The sequence below is a fragment of the Culex pipiens genome, chromosome 1 (genome assembly GCF_016801865.2).
Source record: "Culex pipiens pallens isolate TS chromosome 1, TS_CPP_V2, whole genome shotgun sequence".
Lineage (NCBI taxonomy): Eukaryota > Metazoa > Arthropoda > Insecta > Diptera > Culicidae > Culex > Culex pipiens.
The window spans coordinates 64,037,245-64,056,958 of NC_068937.1; the positions used below are offsets into that span (position 1 = coordinate 64,037,245).

The window sequence follows — 19,714 nt, forward strand, 5'->3', positions numbered from 1 at the left end:
TCGTTTCAATACTGAGATATTCCATAAAAACAAAAAAAAAAAAACTTCGTGCATTTTTGTCACATTCCATATGAAAGAAGTTTCAAACTTGTCGTGCTATCTTGACACAGCCTGAAATTTGATGTAAGTGCGACAATTGGGTACTAAAGCCCTATGTAAATTTTTATGAACAACTGCAAAAACACGATAAAAAAACCATTTGTGATCACTTTTTTTTTTTCATTTTAATGCAAAAAATAATATTGACAAGACAACATTTTTTCGATGGATCAACTATGGTCCCCTTGGAACGGGCTGTCAAGTAGGACCTTTCCTGTCAAGAAGGACCGTGAAGTTAATTTTTTAACTGGTGGATCAATTCTCAAATTTAGTTCTCGGCTTATCAGTCCCAGTAGCAAGTAAAACGAAAATTTTGTTTTACCTTTCGATATACATAATATCATTTTCAAGGGTTATTTAAAAATTGAATTAAAAATCCATTTTAAATCCTTTGCGGTCGTTCAAAGGGTCATTGTACTCAGAAAAATAAGCTTTATCGTTATGACCAATAATATCACAAATTTAAACTTCATTCAATTGGCCAAAAGGATTTCAGGTTAGAAAGCGTTTGACACAGATACGAGCTCGACTACGTAAACCTTTTCAATTATATTTCGGGACTCCGGCAACCAAATTCAGCCAAACTTCGGGGCAATGCACAGAATGGTCAACCAAACAAAACGTAATTGTTATTGTTTACATTGCGTGCTCTCGTTTTTGTTTATTCAAGATCAAACTTTAAAACTCGTTTTTCTCGGAACGTCAAATACGACGTACGACAAGACAGCATGACAGCGGTAAATAATTGTAAAGAGAGATTTGGATTGTCTTAACGTGAAGACTTCCATCATTGTCATGATTTTTCGTTCAAAGATATAAATTTTGCGTTGCTTTCAATATTTTGACAAAATTCCTTCAACTAGTTGTTTAGAATAGTGCCCTACACACAGCCCGGGAGCATGTTGACAGCTCCCATACAAACTGAGCGTACCCCTTTTTGTGGGCCCAGTGGGCCTAAGATGGCGGCCTTCGATATTATCTAGCCAAACTTTTGAAAATGGCGAATAGTTTAAATAAATAAAATGTTTGCCTTGTTTCCGCTTAAAACGACAAAATATGCAGTCTAGAATCATTTTCTTAAAAAACTTGTTTAGAGATACGCCACGTTCAAATATTAGTCTAGAACAGTTGAAGTGAGCGGGCCGCGAAAGCCGTTACGAAAAAAAAGTTTCCCATGCAAATTTTGAGTTGCGTATTTATTGGGCGGACTCCGACGAGGCCCACTCGCCATCTGTCGGTGGATACGCGCAACTCACGAAAACTGTCATGTTAGGGGACGGCTGATTCCTTTTGGTAACGATTATCCCATCGTCGTGGAAATCGTCATTAATCAATGACTGCCAAGAAGGACGTCAATGACTGTGCCACAAAATTTTATAAATTTTGAAGCACATTTGATTTAGATCAAAAATTCTTTCAGTGGTTTCAAGAAGGTAACAACCAGCACATGCTGATTCCTTTTGGTGCTGAAATTCGTTAAATTGAATTTAATACAGAATATTTTATAGTGATGATCAATTTTCTTCGAAAATGATCAACGGCTTCACCTCAAGCTAAGAACCAGATGATCCGTTCGACGCAGTGATGGGTGCAGAACTTTGCGGCTGTCATCATAGCCTGCCTCTCATCGACCATTGAACATAGTATGCTCTGTAGATTGTTCAACTGACAGATCACAGAAAAATCGAACTGGCGCAAAGTGCTGCGTCCACCACTGCTTCAAACGAATAATCTTGTTCTCACCTTTACCGTTTCAAACCTGTGGACACCTAGTTTCGAGTAGAAATCACGCAATAGAGAAACGCCAAGACAACAAGTTGTTTTTTTTGTATAATTGACCTGAAAACCTAAATTACAGCACACCACAATGGTCCTGAATAACAAAACCGTGCGTCGTCGCTAGAAAACCGCTTAACAATGTTGAAAAATATTGATATTTTGAATATTGACGTCGTACGGTTGCACGAACGACAAACGATGGATGGACTCAGCAAGGTGTACAAAAGTACTGCGAAAATGTGATCTTTTTGTACTTTGATTTTGAGTGTAAACAAATTGATTTTTTAATTCATTATTGTTTTGTGTATTGTTTTCCAACGTTTCCAACTAAGAAGAGATCCTGCCAAACAAAGCTTTCTGCCGAATGGTTTTCTGCTGAACGACTTATTCGGCCCAATGAGTTATTCTGCCATTTGTACTATTCCGCTCAACGACATTCTGCCAAACGACTCATTCGGCCTAACGAGTTATTCTGCCATTTGTACCATTCCGCCTAATGACATTCTGCCAATTGATTTTCTGCCGAACAAGCTTTTCTGCCAAACGTATTTTCTGCCGAATGACCTTTTCTGCCGAATGACCCATTCCGCCGATTGTTTTTCTGCCGTTCGGCTTTCCGCCGAATGTCATTCTGCCGAATAATTTTCTGCCGAATGGCCCAGTCCCACTGCACTTATAAAATCAATATTCAACATAGTTTTAGTCAAAAAACTGTTTTTTGGCAGGGATTTATGAAAAAGGTTCCAAAACTGGTATTCAACGAAAAGATAGAGCTATGGCGTCTTCGACAAAGTTTGTGGAAATTTTCAGCCCTACAACTTTGCCGAAGAAACCAAAGCTCTATCTCTTAACTGTCAAAAGTTAGAAATTCCATAGCCTACTGTGATGAGTATTTTGAAAAACAAATTTCATCAAAAGTAGGCCATGACAAGGCTGACCAAAGTTGTAGAACATGTCGAAGCACGAAAATGCTTACTTTTTGCTCTAATCAATTAAGTTCGTCAAAACAGGCTTTTGAACCACTGTGCGTCGGCATCAAGGAAAAACTTTCTCAACTCGTGCAGATCGGATAACGGAACAAAAAAGTTGTCTCAGAGGAACAACAGTTGCCGCCTCTATGTTGGTATTGCAGGGAATCTGAGTGCAGTGCAATAATTTTGTAATATAAATAGAAATAAATTTCATGTGAAACAAAACACAGCTTTTATTTTGCTGAAATATTTTCAGCAATAACATTCTGACAAAATTCTAGCAGAATTCTCATAAAATTTTTAACCGAACATTTCTAGCAAAATTCTAGCAGCATTCTAGCAGAATAGCCTGTCAGTTGGATCTAGCACAATTCTAGCAGGATTCTAGCAAAACCGGTTCATTTCACCGGTTTCTGCTAGAACCGGTTATTGCATTTGAGCCAGAATTCTGTGAGAATGATGGCAGGAAACTTACAGAATGATGGCAAAAATCTAGTAAACTCTGTTAGAATTCTGTAAGAATCCTGCTAGAATGCCGTGACTGGGAATACCCAGTCACGAAACATTCTAGCAGAGCTGGTTCTGCCAGAATCCTGCTAGAACGGTGGAACATTTCTGCTAGAATGCTGTAAGAATATCCAGCTCTGTGAGAACTCTGCTAGAATCCTGCTAGAACGTCGTGACTGGGTAAGCTCATGATATTTTTGAAAAATAAAAAAAAAACTGCGAAAACCAAAACGCATAGATCTTACGAGTTGATTTCCATTTTAAATTGATTTGGCTTGGGATGGCTCAACCCAGTCACGGCGTTCTCGCAGAATTCTTACAGAAATCTTACAGAGCGAAAATATTCTTACTAGAACGCTGCCATAATCCTGCTGGATTTTATCAAGAATTCTTTGAGAATTCTAGCTCAAATGCAATAACCGGTTCTTGCAGGAGCCGGCGAAATCAACCGGTTCTGTAAGAATCCTACTAGAATGCTGCTAGAACGAACTGACAGCCCATTCTGCTAGAATTGTGTAAGAATCCTGCTAGAATGAACTGGCAGGAAATTTCTGCTAGAATCCTGCTAGAATTTAGCTAGAAGCAGTTAGTTAAACATTTTTATTTGCAATTTTTTAAATAAAACGAATTTCAAAATCGAATTTATTCTTACAAATATTTTTGCAATCACAATAAATGGAAGTTGGAACACAAGCACTAACTTTCTAAATTCTACACTTTCACTTTGTGGCACCTCTTAGACGGTCACTCCACGATCACTCCAATCGTTGACGAGCGGATGGCCCTGGGACAGGCGATGCGTGGACAAATCTCGGGACAACCTGCAAAAAAAACATGTAAACTTGATGTTTTTAGATTTGGCTCCAGTGCTTACCTTTCTGGAATGTTTCCGCGGAGCACTCGGCCGCTGGCCATTTAACTCTGGTGCTGCACCACCGAGATGGCATCGTGTTTTTTCTCGGATAAGCCGTCTCAAACCGGTGCCTGTTAAAATAATCAATATGTTATTTGGGCATACAATTAACTTGTTTGAATAACTTACCAAAAAGTCAACCAAATAGCCGACAACGTTAGGTGATGTGGCATCTTCTTAAAAAAAAATGAAAAATGTAAACTTGTGTAAACAAGTCCGATGACAGAACTATTTTGGCGAAAGTCAAGTTCGCTACAAAGCGGTTTAGCGGAAATGAAGCATTTTTTTTTACAGATTTCGCTCTGTCAGATTTTTCTAGCAAAATTCTCACAGAATTCCAACAGATTTCGCTTTGCTAGAATATTCTGGCAAAATTCTCACAGAATTCTAACAGGTCTGTTAGAATCATTCTAGCAGGATTCTAGCAGAACTAACTCTGCTACCCAGTCACGGCGTTCTCACAGCATTCTTACAGAATTCTAGCAGAGCGAAAATAATCTTACTAGAACTGTGCACATCCTGCCAGAACTTTGCAAGAATTCTCAAAGAATTCTTGCTCAAATGCAATAACCGGTTCTAGCAGGAGCTGGCGAAATCAACCGGTTCTGTTAGAATCCTGCTAGAATGCTGCTGGAACTAATCTGACAGACCATCTGCTAGAATTCTGTAAGAATCCTGCCGGAACTATGCTGGCAGGCTGTTCTGTTAGAATCCTGCTAGAATTTTATTAGAATGTTAAGATTTATTTTTTCTCTTGCTTTGTTTTAAAATCAAACCCAATGAAATTAGTTATGCGTATAATTTATTTCACAATCCATTATAACAAAGTATTTTTTAGTATTATTTGATCACCATCTATAGGTATACTTTAATGATGCACTTTAACACAGTTTGCACTTTTGACGGTATTATTTACTTTTCCACAATATGTGTTTCGGAACGTTCGGCTAGTCCGCTCCATTCCGTTCATGCGATTTTTAAATACCAGATTGCGGCCTCGATTGCGGCATTTCCTGTGCTGTGTTTCCTGGGCCATCGTGGAATCATCTTTTTGATGATTTCCGGGCTTTCACCAGGAAAGCCGCCTTGTTTATTTTCCTGTTGAAAAAATTAAAGATTTATTAGTTTTTAGAGTCAATTTTCTTGGACAATTAGCTTACCAAAATTTCATGTTGCAGGAAAATACGTCTTCCTCCTCCAACAAAAGAATAAAAAAGAACTTGTCCGAACAAGTTGACAAAATGGCGGGATTTACATTCGCCACAAAGCGGTTTAGCGAAAATTACGTCATTTTCGACAGATTTTTTCTGTGAGAATTTTCTAATAAAATTCTTACAGAGTTCTAACAGGCCTGCTAGAATTATTCTAGCAGGATTCTAGCAGAACCAATCTTGCTAGAATTTCTCGTGTCTGGGTAGAATTCCTCGTGACCGGGAAGCTGTGTACAGGTATAAAAAGGCTTTTCTTTAAAATTGTGCCGAAAAATTTGGGGGCAAAAAAAATTACTGGTGATAAAAAAAATTAATTCATAAAAAAACTATCTAAACTATTAAAGATGCAATAACGTTATTTCAATATTTTCAATTACATATATCACATCAATATTATATGTAAGAATAACAATATTTTCATGAACTTATTGATGTTAAGATAACTTTTTAGCATTACTGTTACAATATATAAAGCAAATTTCACGTTTTTTTGGTACGCATTTGTTAACTATATACGGGTCATTCCATCTGAAGCGGAACAGCATTTGAAAATTATCATCTCCGATTCTGCTCAAATTTGGCAGAGCTGTTGAGACTATCAAAACATGCAAAAATGCCGAATTTCATCTAAATCGGACCACCCCCTCCATTTTTGTACCCTCCCAAAAAATCGACTTTTTGGCGATTTTTGAGCGAAACCCCTATTTTCAAACGACGATAACTCAGGAACCACAAATCTTAGAGAATCGGTCTCAGCTTCAATTTTGAAGGAAATTGGACGTAGAATCCATTTCCGTGATCAAAATTTGGATTAAATTATTTGTTCTACCTGTATTGCGCAATTGAAAACTTTAAATGGCTGTATCTCAAAACAGCCCTATTTATTTTTTTAATTTGACCTCACCATCGTGTTCCCCGTCCGATTTTACATAAGAATCACTTATCGACAGAAAGGAATATGTTTCGTTCCAGAGATATCGAATTTTAAAGTTTGGAGTATTTGAGATTACCTACATCAGCTACACTCGCCGCATCTGCTAGAAGCACTCAGTCGTGCTGATCAATAATTACTACCTGGTGTTCTGTAAGATGAATTATTTTTATAATTTTTACGATTTTGAGATAATCAATACCTTGAACAATCTATTTTGGTTTAAGCAGACTTACCTTTTGACGGGTGCGACAACGGTTTGCTATGATACCGGTTTTCCTATGCGCACCATTTCTCGTCACGACCCAAACCCGTCACAGCCCGGTAGCTTGATCGGTGCACCAAAACCGAAGTTTGGTGTGACGGCGGTGTGGATCGGGTACACAAAACTGACATGGTTTCTGCGCCTACCACATGGGAGAAGTTCGCCTAGCAAGCCAACCGAACTCAACAGTTCTTAATGGTGTGGCTGTCAAAGGCAGTTCATTAGTATTTTAAAGGTTCTTGGTTCGAATCTCGACAGTTATTATTTTATTTTTTGAATGTTTTTTATTTGTTTAGAATAATTTGTTAGGAATAGAATTTCGTAGTGTCATGAAATATAAACTTTAACTTCTCGTGCATATAATCCTGAAATAGGCATTTTCACTTAAACCTGCCTGCATAATATGGAACGTTTTCTCTATTCCACTACAAAAATCCATTCAATTTTCTAACTCTTTGACTAAAGCGTCGGAAGATCGAAGAAGTTACTTAAAAATATATATGACCGATTCTTAGCGAAGCTACACCAAAATGTCACATTTTTCAATTTTCAATGTGGTTTTTAATATGAAAAAAATCATTTTAATTATGATTCAATAATTGCAATGTGCTTTAAATGCGTTTTCTTACCTTAAAAGCCAAGAATATTGACCAAATATGGTCTGCAAGTCATTGAACGGGAAAGGAGTTTTTTTTCATAAATCTGCTCCTTTCGTTGTCCCGTCACGAAAAGAAATGGCTGGCAAAAACTCAAATTTCAACCAATTCTTTCAGTTCAAGGAGCAAATGATTCGTTTTTTAATTTGTGATAATGTATAGAAGAGCAAAAGTTTTAAAAAATCAAACTGGCAAAACTGTAGCGATTTTTGTAGTGTGCCTTTTAAAAGTCCAGTTTTACGATGTGTCCCGTCACGCTACATTTTTATTTCAGGGGAAGCACAGGTACTATATGGTTCATTCTGCATAATATTTCTTTGTAGGAAAATCAATTATCTTTCCAAATATGTAATAGCATTGGGGGGTTTCTTCTTTTATTTTGCCACTCCAACCAAAATGCTAAAAAAAATTAGGATTTTTTTTAAAGGAACCGAAGAATCGGTCATATATAGAGGGTGACGAGCGGGAATTCCCGGGAAAAATTTCCCGGGAAATTTGCCATTTTTGGACCTCTCGATTCCCGGGAAATTTGGTCGAGACTCCCGGGAAATTTTTATACTTATAAATATCGAACCAAAATTAATAAACTAATCAGAAAAACATTTCAAAAATTCGAAATTCTTCAGAACATTGGATGTTCAATGTTCGATTTTTAAGCTTGAATAAACCCATGCTTCTCTAATCTTCTTATTCTAAAAGTTTAACTTTTCAAAAATTCCAATAACTATAATTGAGAGTGAATTTGGACCTCAAAATTAACCTTGAAGCATTCTAAGCACTTACACACCAGAAATGAAATATTTATTATTTCTATGAGGGAAAAGCCTTTTCAAGATAAGTTTAATTTTCATATCCTCACTCGAGCATAACAAAACTCAGAATCTTGTTTTTTTAATTCTAAGTAAGTCAATTTCGCTGTATCGATGTAATTTCTTTTTTTTTTATGTCAATTATATTTTGCATATTGAATTATATTTTGAGAATAAAAATCAGGCATTATTTGTAAAGTTAGTGTCCTCTAATTGTGAACATTTACAGTTGACCTTAAGAAGGAAAAAATCAACTTAAAGTTTTTGTTTTGAGTCGTTATTTATCATATTGCAAAAAATGGAAAATTATATATAAGTTATTTTTTACTTTCAAAACATCTAATAACAATACAGGAAAAAATTCATGGTAATATTACATCTGGAAAGGTTACATCTTCAATGTCAGAAAAAATAAGTAATTTTACCTCTGAAAATGTGTAATTTTACAACTATTCTGGTGTAATGTCGCATTTTCAGCCTAAATTGAAAAAAATACATAATAAAAAAGGTAATATTCAAACTTCTAAAATTACACCTTCTAAATTTACACTTTTTTTTGCTGTGAAGTTTAACAACAAGTTTGTGCAACTTTTGAAAAATCACTCAGTGAGAATGAAGAATCGTAAACATTTTAAACTGTAATTTTGAGTCCCAAAAGGCTTAAGAAACGATTTTGTATTTGTAGATTGAGGGAAAAATCAAAATGTAGAAATAATTCCTCAAAATAATGAGGTTACTTAAATTTACGTTTCATTGGTTTAATATGAATTAATTTTATCTGAATTAATTAAAAAGACACTTTTTTTTACTTTCCTTTTTAAGTTATTGTCACTTTTTGCTTTTCAAAAAAAATCCCGGGTCCCGGGAATTCCCGGGAAATTGCCAAACTCAACTCTCGATTCCCGGGAAATTGAAAATCTCGAGAATCGTCACCCTCTAGTCATATAATCAGTAATTTTGACAGCAAATATTGAAAAAAAAAATCCTCAAAAATATTTGTACACAGGATTGAACCAGGAACCTCGAGGTTAAAAGACGGAGACAACAACCGCCAGGCCATCCTGAAGTTGTGAATGATGGCTGACAAACCTCAATCAAAACAATGTCGCCTCCGGTTTACTTAGATCAACCATATGTTGAGTTGCATCCTTGGTATACAGTTTGGGTGCACCGGTGGTGTACCAAGGTGCTTTCGGTACAGTTGGTGTGACAATAAACAGCTCGGTTTGGTTTCTAGAGTGACACGAAAACCGCACCACGGCGCACCAGATCTTGGTGTTCAGTGAAGCCTGGGTTCACAGAAAAAAATCAATTCTCGAAACCGTGAAGTCAGTTCACGATTATGAGAACCACGAAGGAATATATTCACGTTAATGGTGCAAATGCACCATACTTATGAATAAATTCCTTCGTGGATCTCACATTCGTGAACTTAATTCACGATTACGGGAATTGATTTGTTTCTGTGTTTAAGGAATATTTATTGGGTAGTTTTTAATGCACTGTTTATCCTGATCTCAGTGTCTTTGAACCATATGAAGTAAAATTTGAACTTTTAATATTCATTTGCAAATGCTACAGAGTTTTTAAAATACAATTTTCAAAAATTTATTATTATTTATCTATTATTTTTATATTTTTCCTTATTCCTCATTTCTTTCCATTTTATCAAATCATTTCTTTTATTTCTTCTTTTATTTGAAACGAGAACAAATGTAGAGCTGGCTGTAGTAGATGAAATAATTCTCATGGGCTCTAGAGCTTTTGCCATGTGCGGTAGCGAAATAGTGCAATCCAGCAAAAACCCCAAAATCTGCCTTTTGGTTTGAGAGATTGATCATATTAAACCGATTTTTATATTGTTAGCCAGTTTCATCTGAATAATTGATGATTTTTTTCAATTCTGGTACATTTAATTTCAAAAATAAAACCATATACTTCTGATACATGTGGACAGCAGCTGTATCGTCTTCCAAGATTTCGAAAAGATTGACAAACAAAAAAAAGAATATTGTTCAGACGGTGTCGAAATCAACACAACTGAATTTGATCTTAATCAGATTAATCTTTGAGATTTTCTTACATTTTTCAGTTTTATACTTTCCAGAAATCCTCCTCCTTAATGCTTCAAGAGAGTTTCATTCATGTTAATTCATAATTTTTAACACGATAATGTATCAACCTGCTAGCTCTGCGGGAATTCCATTCTGCCCTGTATTGCGTGTCTTTCTTGCTCTGTCCTGTGGCCTAGCATACAAATTCACCGTATTTTTTTTTATTTAAGCTTATGCAGCAGTTTCCTACAGAGGTGTACATTCAATTTTTGCCTAATTTGCTAATGGTTGTTTGGGATGACCGGGACCGTGGTGTAGGGGTAAGCGTGATTGCCTCTCACCCAGTCGGCCTGGGTTCGATCCCAGAAGGTCCCGGTGGCAAATTTTGAGACGAGATTTGTCTGATCACGCCTTCCGTCGGACGGGAAGTAAATGTTGGCCCCGGACTAACCTAAAAGGTTAGGTCGTTAGCTCAGTCCAGGTGTAGGAGTCGTCTCCCTGGGTCCTGTCTCGGTGGAGTCGCTGGTAGGCAGTTGGACTCACAAGCCAAAGGTCGTCAGTTCGAATCCCGGGATGGATGGAAACTAAGGTGTTAAAAAGAGGTTTGCAATTGCCTCAACAATCAAGCCTTCGGACACTTAGTTTCGAGTAGGAATCTCGTAAGCGAGAACGCCAAGGCAATGTAGAGCGAATAATTTGATTTGATTTTTTATTTGGGATGAAATCTTATTTCAATGAATAACCAGGTAGTAATTATTGATCAGCACGACTGAGTGCTTCTTGCAGGTGCGGCGAGTGTAGCTGATGTACTGATGTTACTTCAGCAGGGAAACGTTAGCAGGGAAAATTTTAGTTCTCGTATTGGCCACCAGATGGCGTCATTGAATTTCACTTTCCCTGCTCACTTCACATCGTCAGCAGGGAAAAAAATGTGAAGACAGCAGGGAAAGTGAAATTTCCCTGCTAACGTAAACTGGATTTTTCGAACTATAATTTGTATCGTAAATGCAATCTTTTCAACAATATATTTACTTTGATGTATTTAAATTGTTTTTTTTACGTATTGCAATGACTTCAAATCTGAACAAATATTTTCCCTACTAACGTAACAGTTAATGAGCCAGAAGATAATTTTAAAGTCATGGTCATGGATCACAGAAATAGGCATTTTCAAACCAAAATATGAATTTAAGTTAAAATTTTCAATCAAACTTTTATGCAAAGGTACTCAAGTATTTTTAAATGATTCCTGTTCTTCAAGTGTTCAGCAGCGAATTCTATAATTGGGGCGTGGCTTATTATTGTGATGAGCATTTTCCTTGCTAACTTCACAGTTACCAAGCGTTTTGTTTTTGTTTTTTTGTACAAGCTAAGGTCCAGGTATCTATTTAATTTTACACTAGCACATTTTACAACCTTTTCATAAATGTACGACTGTAATGTAAAATCAAATGAATATTTTGTTTGAAAAAACAATATTCAATCTTTTCTTATTGGATAACTCTTAAAGATTTGGATTTCCTAGCAAATATTACCACTTTACCATTAACTGCTTGGTATAAGAGCGTTATTTTAAAGAAATTAAATTTCAATTTTTTTTTCGAAATTTTTAATGTTTTCAGATGGATGTCCCAGAATTTATTTTTTAAGTGAAGTCCCAGACAAATCAAAAATGTTTTCCCTGCTAACGTAACAGTTTACTGAGTTAAGTGTTACTTCAGCAGGGAAAACGTAGACCACGCCCGCAAGCGAGCCAAAACATCGTCAGCAGGGCAAATGGCAAATATTATTTTATAAGCAATATATATAATTGCAAAAAAACATTAAAGCCACAAAAATTTATCATGCCCCAATATGTTTTGAAAACATAATAAAAAAAATGGGCAGATTTTTTCCCTGCTGACGTCACTTTTTTCACTGCTAACAACGTTGTGGGGGCGTGGCCTACACTTTCCCTGCTGAAGTAACACTTGGCCCAGTAAACTGTTACGTTAGCAGGGAAAAGATTTTTTTTGAATTGTTTGGGACATCAGTTTGAAAAAAAAATCAATTCTGGAATGCGCAAGCAGGGTGGTTTTGTCCGTGACTTCAGTTAAAAGAATCAACTATGAGACACGGATTTAACTTTCGAAAAAAAATTATGAATTTTCAAATAATTCAGATGGATGTCGCTAGCAGTTTTGGCCAAATGTTCCTTAGTTTTTATAAAATCTAAATCAAATCAAAACACAATAATACAACAAAAAAGTCAGTTAAACACATTAATAGTTAATTTAAAAAAAAATAACTACAATTAACAAAACGATTTTTTTTTTATTTTTGCTGCTTACGTTAGCACGATTTTTTGTTTTCTAAATGAGAAAAATGTAATTATTTGAACAATTTCCTGCTGATTTGATCAAATAAGCATTTTTTGTATCTTTCAATGCAATTTAATCTCAGTTTTTTTTAAAGTAGTCCGATTTTCGACTTAAAATGGAGATAAAAATGACTAAAATGTATACTTTTTCAAACTTTTATCAAAGTTATGTTCACTGATAAACTGAGAACCGATTCCATCAAATAAATCATGAAAATGTTGGCAATTGTTAATTAGACGATCAAAAATATAAAAATTGAGCCAAAATGGTTGGGCAGGCCTGATTTAGCGGATGGGGGAGTGGCTTTGTTATCGGATGTATATTTTTCATGCTCACGTAACAGTTACTGAGCCAGAAATAAACTTAAATGGAGCCTAACATTTCAAAAGGGCACAAAGCTTTTGTAAACAATAGTGTATCCCTTTCACTCAAATCACAGTTTACATAAGGTGTTAAAGGGACACACTCTTGTTTAGAAAAGTTATGTGCCCTAATGAAATGGCAAGCACGAAATGTCAGAGAATGACAAAGGTATTTTTCAAACAAAATATTTATTTGAGCTTACATTACAATCGTTCTTTTATGAAAAGGTAGTAAAATGTGTTAGTGTAAAATTAACATTTGAATAACAGGAATTCCTTGAAAACATTTTACACCAATATATTTGAGTACCTTTGCATAAAAGTTTGATTGAAAATTTTAACTTAAATTCATATTTTGGTTTGAAAATGCCTATTTCTGTGCTCCATGACCATGACTTTAAAATTATCTTCTGGCTCATTAACTGTTACGTTAGCAGGGAAAATATTTGTTCAGATTTGAAGGCATTGCAATACATAAAAAAAAACAATTTAAATACATCAAAGTAAATATATTGTTGAAAAGATTGCATTTACGATACAAATTATAGTTCGGAAAATCCTGTTTACGTTAGCAGGGAAATTTCACTTTCCCTGCTGTCTTCACATTTTTTTCCCTGCTGACGATGTGAAGTGAGCAGGGAAAGTGAAATTCAATGACGCCATCTGGTGGCCAATACGAGAACTAAAATTTTCCCTGCTAACGTTTACCTGCTGAAGTAATATCAGTGCTGATGTAGGTAATCTCAAATACTCCAAACTTTAAAATTCGATATCTCTGGAACGAAACATATTCTTTTCTGTCGATAAGTGATTCTTATGTAAAATCGGACGGGGAACACGATGGTGAGGTCAAATTAAAAAAAATAATAGGGCTGTTTTGAGATACAGCCATTTAAAGTTTTCAATTGCGCAATACAGGTAGAACAAATAATTTAATCCAAATTTTGATCACGGAAATGGATTCTACGTCCAATTTCCTTCAAAATTGAATCTGAGACCGATTCTCTAAGATTTGTGGTTCCTATATATATAGCGATATATAGCGGAATTAAAAGGAACAACTCGTCTCTTTGTATTCATAGTAATGCATTCTGCTAAAACGCTCAACCAAACCACAATGGTTCCTGAGTTATCGTCGTTTGAAAATAGGGGTTTCACTCAAAAATCACCAAAAAGTCGATTTTTTGGGAGGGTACAAAAATGGAGGGGGTGGTCCGATTTGGATGAAATTCGGCATTTTTGCATGTTTTGATAGTCTCAACAGCTCTGCCAAATTTGAGCAGAATCGGAGATGGTAATTTTCAAATTTGCATTTTTTCTTGCACACTTCAGGTGGAATGACCCATACGCCTTTCCTATAACACACATACACCCCTAACGCCTTATGGTGGAAACACCCCCCATTGAAGAATCCTGGATACGAGCCTGGTCACGAGAAAAATGTTTCCCATGAAAATTTTGAGTTGCGTTTTTAATGGGCGGATTCCGACGAGGTTCACTTGCCATCTGTCGGTGGATACGCACAACTCACGAAAACTGTTATCTTAGGGGACGGCTGGAGCCACCCGAATGAAAATAACATGTCAAAAAATACCAAAAAGTCAATCGCTCAAACACTTGCATTCGATAGTGGTTTGGATTCCCGATCAGGGGTAAATAACACGGGAATACCAAATTTTGGTATTGCTTGGGCAAATAACAGCGACCAAAATGTGCTCTTGGTTGCCCAGTAACAGATGGTAAAATACCATGAAATCATACCAAAATCTTGTATGTGGAAGGGCACAACAATACCAAACCATGTTATTCCAAAGGTAAAATAATACCACAAAATAAAATCATTTCAATACCAACTTGAGATCTTCTGGATTTTTGAACATTGCTTGAATACCAAAACTTGGTATTGCCATGGTTTTAATTTTAGGTATTCCCGCGCCCTTGGAAAGTCATATTTTGGTATTCCTGTGATCTTCCACATACAAGATTTTGATATGATTTCATGGTATTTTACCATCTATTACTGGGCAACCAAGAGCACATTTTGGTCGCTGGTATTTGCAGAAGTAATACCAAAATTTGGTATTTTCATACCATTTTTAGTGCAGCAGTTGCAGTTAGTGAAAAAACGGAAATGATCCATATGCAACAGCCAAATCTACTCACCTGATGATTCCATGTTGTTCTAAGTGATATTCTTCACCACATCGAATGCATTTGTCATTGATGAACGGCCTGTTCTTGAAGTTCTTGAAGCTTCTGAAAATAAAAAGATTGAAAAATAAGTATTATTAAAATGAAACTGGATTGAAATTCACCAAAATTCAATAATCTGTCGATTAACTCGTTTTTCAAAGTATTTGGTTATCCCAACTTAGAGAAATTTCAACGTTTTAAAAAAAATCTTAGCGGGTATATAAAAAAAATTAAAATCAGCTTTAACATTTTTGGGTTTCAAGTCATTTTAGCGCAAAATTAATTATCTCATTAAAATTCATAAAAAAAATCCCATAGTTTCAGAGGAATTTGATGAAACCTTTCAATACCAAAATAATACCAAAATGTGGCATCCTGACTTAGAAAATTTTCCACAGTTTCAAGTTATTTCCCCGAGCATGGGTAAATAACAAGGGAAATGCGTAATAATACCTTTCTCTTGTATCAATACCAAATTTTGGTATTCCTGGACCCTTTAAAAATTTTCTTAAGGATTATGCAAGAGCAAAATGTGGTATCATACCAATTTAAGGTATTGTTTTGATATTGCAAAATTGCAGCATTTGTCAATGGTCGAACACCACATTTTGGTATTCTTTTGGTATTACAGTATTTTATCAAATTCCTCTGAAACTATGGGAAAATTTTGACTAATTTTGACAAAATAATTAATTTTGCGCTAAAATGATGTATCAAAGCAAATGCCTTCATTGAAAACCGGAAATTATAAACTTGATTTTAAGCATTTTTGATATACCCCCTAAAGAAATTACTTGAAATAAGCATAAGCATAAGCATAAGCATAGGTGCCCACCCGCAGTTGCTACTCCGTTATTGACCAGGACCTCCAGAAGTTACATCCACGAGCCGTGGAAGATGAGTGGGTGCTATCTTTCCTCGCTTCGCAACTTCTCAAAGGCCCCTATCATGCTGATCAATACCGGCGCCGGCCACGACCAGTGGTAGGGTCACGGGGAAGTGGATGGGAATGTTAGTCCGATACTTGAGTGATAGAGACCGCCCAATCGACTGCTTCTCCGACAAAGTATCACATGAGTTTTGAGGGGGTTAGTAGATGGGTATGAGGTCAGGATTCACGAGTGGCAGTGATGTGACCATGAGCATTTTGTTTATCGGTTGAAATTTTTTAAATCTTAGGCAGCCGGCTGCGGAAAGATAGATAATTGATTATTTAAAATAGTTTATTTTTATCGTACGCGTGCCAGTCGAGCAGTAGTGCTATGGGCTGGACTTATCAGTATATTTTTACTGTTTTTACCATTTAGATAACGCGAGCAAATTTCAAAAATAGTAAATAAATGACGCTTTACTCTTCATAAAATCGATAGTTTGATGAGGTAATACTAAAACTGAATGTTGGAATAAATTTTTACGATCATTTACGACGAAAATTATCGCGAGAAAACAGGACTGCGCGTCCCCAGAAGCACTGCACTTATGAAGGCATTATTCGATTATTATGACCAATCACCCCATGCACACAAAAAGCGACACAAAAGAGACGAAAATTATCGCGAGAAAACAGGACTGCGCGTCCTCAGAAGCACTTCACTTATGAAGGCATAATTTAATTATTATGACCAATCACCCCATGCACACGAACAGCGACACAAAAGAGACAAAAATTATCACGAGAAAACAGGACTGCGCGTCCTCAGAAGCACTTCACTTATCATACCCCCTAAAGAAATTACCCCCTAAAGAAATTACTTGAAATTCTGAAAAAATTTCTAAGTCATGATGGCACATTTTGGTATTATTTTGGTATTAAAGTGTTTCATCAAATTCCTCTGAAACTATGGCAAAATTTTGACCAATTTTGACAAAATAATTAATTTTGCGCTAAAATGATGTATCAAAGCAAATGCTTTAATTGAAAACCGGAAATTTCAAACTTGATTTTAAACATTTTTGATATACCCCCTACAGAAATGACTTGAAATTGTGGAAAATTTTCTAAGTCATGATGGCACATTTTGGTATTATTTTGGTATTAAAGTGTTTTATCAAATTCCTCTGAAACTATGGGAAAATTTTGACCAATTTTGACAAAATAATTAATTTTGCGCTAAAATGATGTCTCAAAGCGAATGCTTTCATTGAAAACCGGAAATTTCAAACTTGATTTCAAACATTTTTGATATACCCCCTAAAGACCCGAGCAGGGGTAAATAACACGGGAATACCAAATTTTGGTATTACTTGGGCAAATAACAGGGACCAAAATGTGCCCTTGGTTGCCCAGTAATAGATGGTAAAATACCATGAAATCATACCAAGGTCTTGTATGTGGAAGGGCACAACAATACCAATCCATAATATTCCAAAGGTAAAATAATACCACAAAATAAAACCATTTCAATACCAAGTTGAGTTCTTCTGGATTTTTGAACCCGAGCATGGGTAAATAACAAGGGAAATGCGTAATAATACCTTTCTCTGGGATCAATACCAAATTTTGGTATTCATGGACCCTTTTAAATTTGTCCTTAGGATTATGCAAGAGCAAAATGTGCTATCATACCAATTTAAGGTATTGTTTTGATATTGCAAAATTGCAGAATTTGTCAATGGTCGAACACCACATTTTGGTATTCTTTTGGTATTACAGTGTTTTATCAAATTCCTCTGAAACTATGAGAAAATGTTGACCAATTTTGACAAAATAATTAATTTTACGCTAAAATGATGTCTCAAAGCGGATGCTTTCATTGAAAACCGGAAATTTCAAACTTGATTTTAAACATTTTTGATATACCCCCTAAAGAAATGACTTGAAATTGTGGAAAAAAATTTAAGTCAGGATGCCACATTTTGGTATTATTTTGGTATTTAAAGGTTTCATCAAATTCCTCTGAAACTATGGGAATTTTTTTTTATAAATTTTGATGAGATAAATAATTTTGCGCTAAAATGACTTGAAACCCATAAATATTAAAGCTGATTTTCAATTTTTTTTATATACCCACTAAGATTAAAAAAAAAACGTTGAAATTTCTTGGGAGTTGGGATAACCAAATACTTTAAAAAACGAGTGAATCGACAGATTATTGAATTTTAATGAATTTCAATCCAGTTTCATTTTAATAGCACTTATTTTTCAATCTTGTTATTTTTTTAGAATCTTCAAGAACTTCAAGCACAGGCCGTCAATGACAAATGCATTCGATGTGGTGAAGAATATCACTAAGAACAACATGGAATCATCAGGTGAGTAGATTTGGCTGTTGCATATGGATCATTTCCGTTTTTTCACTAACTGCAACTGTTGCACTAAAAATGGTATGAAAATACCAAATTTTGGTATTTCTTGTGCAAATACCTGCGACCAAACTGTGCTCTTAGTTTCCCAGTTATAGATGGTAAAATACCATGAAATCATACCAAAATCATGTATTTGGAAGACCACAGGAATACCAAAATCTGATTTTCCAAGGGCGCGGGAGTACCTAAAAATTAAACCATGGCAATACCAAGTTTTGGTATTCAAGCAATGTTCCCGAGCAGGGGTAAAAAACACGGGAATACCAAATTTTGGTATTACTTGAGCAAATAACAGCGACCAAAATGTGCCCTTGGTTGCCCAGTAATAGATGGTAAAATACCATGAAATCATACCAAAGTCTTGTATGTGGAAGGGCACAACAATACCACACCATGTTATTCCAAGGGTAAAATAATACCTCAAAATAGAACCATTTCAATACCAAGTTGAGATCTTCTGGATTTTTGAACATTGCTTGAATACCAAAACTTGGTATTGCCATGGTTTAATTTTAGGTATTCCCGCGCCCTTGGAAAATCATATTTTGGTATTCCTGTGGTCTTCCACATACATGGTTTTGGTATGATTTGATGGTATTTTACCATCTATTACTGGGCAACCAAGATCACATTTTGGTCGCTGTTATTTGCTCAAGTAATACCAAAATTTGGTATTCCCGTGTTATTTACCCCTGCTCGGGAACATTGCTTGAATACCAAAACTTGGTATTGCCATGGTTTAATTTTTAGGTACTCCCGCGCCCTTGGAAAATCAGATTTTGGTATTCCTGTGGTCTTCCAAATACATGATTTTGGTAAAAAAAATCCCATAGTTTCAGAGAAAATTGATGAAACCTTTCAATACCAAAATAAAGCAAAATGTGCCATCCTGACTTAGAAATTTTTTCACAATTTCAAGTCATTTCTGTAGGGGGTATATCAAAAATGTTTAAAATCAAGTTCGAAATTTCCGGTTTTCAATGAAAGCATTCGCTTTAAGACATCATTTTAGTGCAAAATTAATTATTTTGTCAAAATTGGTCAAAATTTTCCCATAGTTTCAGAGGAATTTGATAAAACACTTTAATACCAAAATAATACCAAAATGTACCATCCTGACTTAGAAAATTTTCCACAATTTCAAGTAATTTCTTTAGGGGGTATATCAAAAAGGTTTAAAATCAAGTTTGAAATTTCCGGTTTTCAATTAAAGCATTCGCTTTGAGACATAATTTTAGCGCAAAATTAATTATTTTGTCAAAATTGGTCAACATTTTCCCATAGTTTCAGAGGAATTC

The 19,714-nt window shown here is 35.4% G+C and overlaps 1 protein-coding gene and 1 long non-coding RNA gene across 4 annotated transcripts in view; one reads left to right on the forward strand and one right to left on the reverse strand.

The window, feature by feature from the left end:
* LOC120426166 (uncharacterized) overlaps positions 1-19,714 on the forward strand; it is a 62,974-nt gene that overhangs the window by 40,006 nt on the left and 3,254 nt on the right. The window lies entirely within an intron of this gene.
* The window catches only part of LOC120426167 (uncharacterized), a 54,223-nt gene continuing 37,058 nt past the window's right edge, over positions 2,550-19,714 (reverse strand). The window contains exons 3-5 of the long non-coding RNA XR_005606654.2: positions 4,399-4,445; positions 4,231-4,340; positions 2,550-4,177 (exon numbers count right to left, since the gene is read on the reverse strand). This is a non-coding gene — a long non-coding RNA (uncharacterized LOC120426167). The remainder of the gene's footprint in view (positions 4,178-4,230; positions 4,341-4,398; positions 4,446-19,714) is intronic.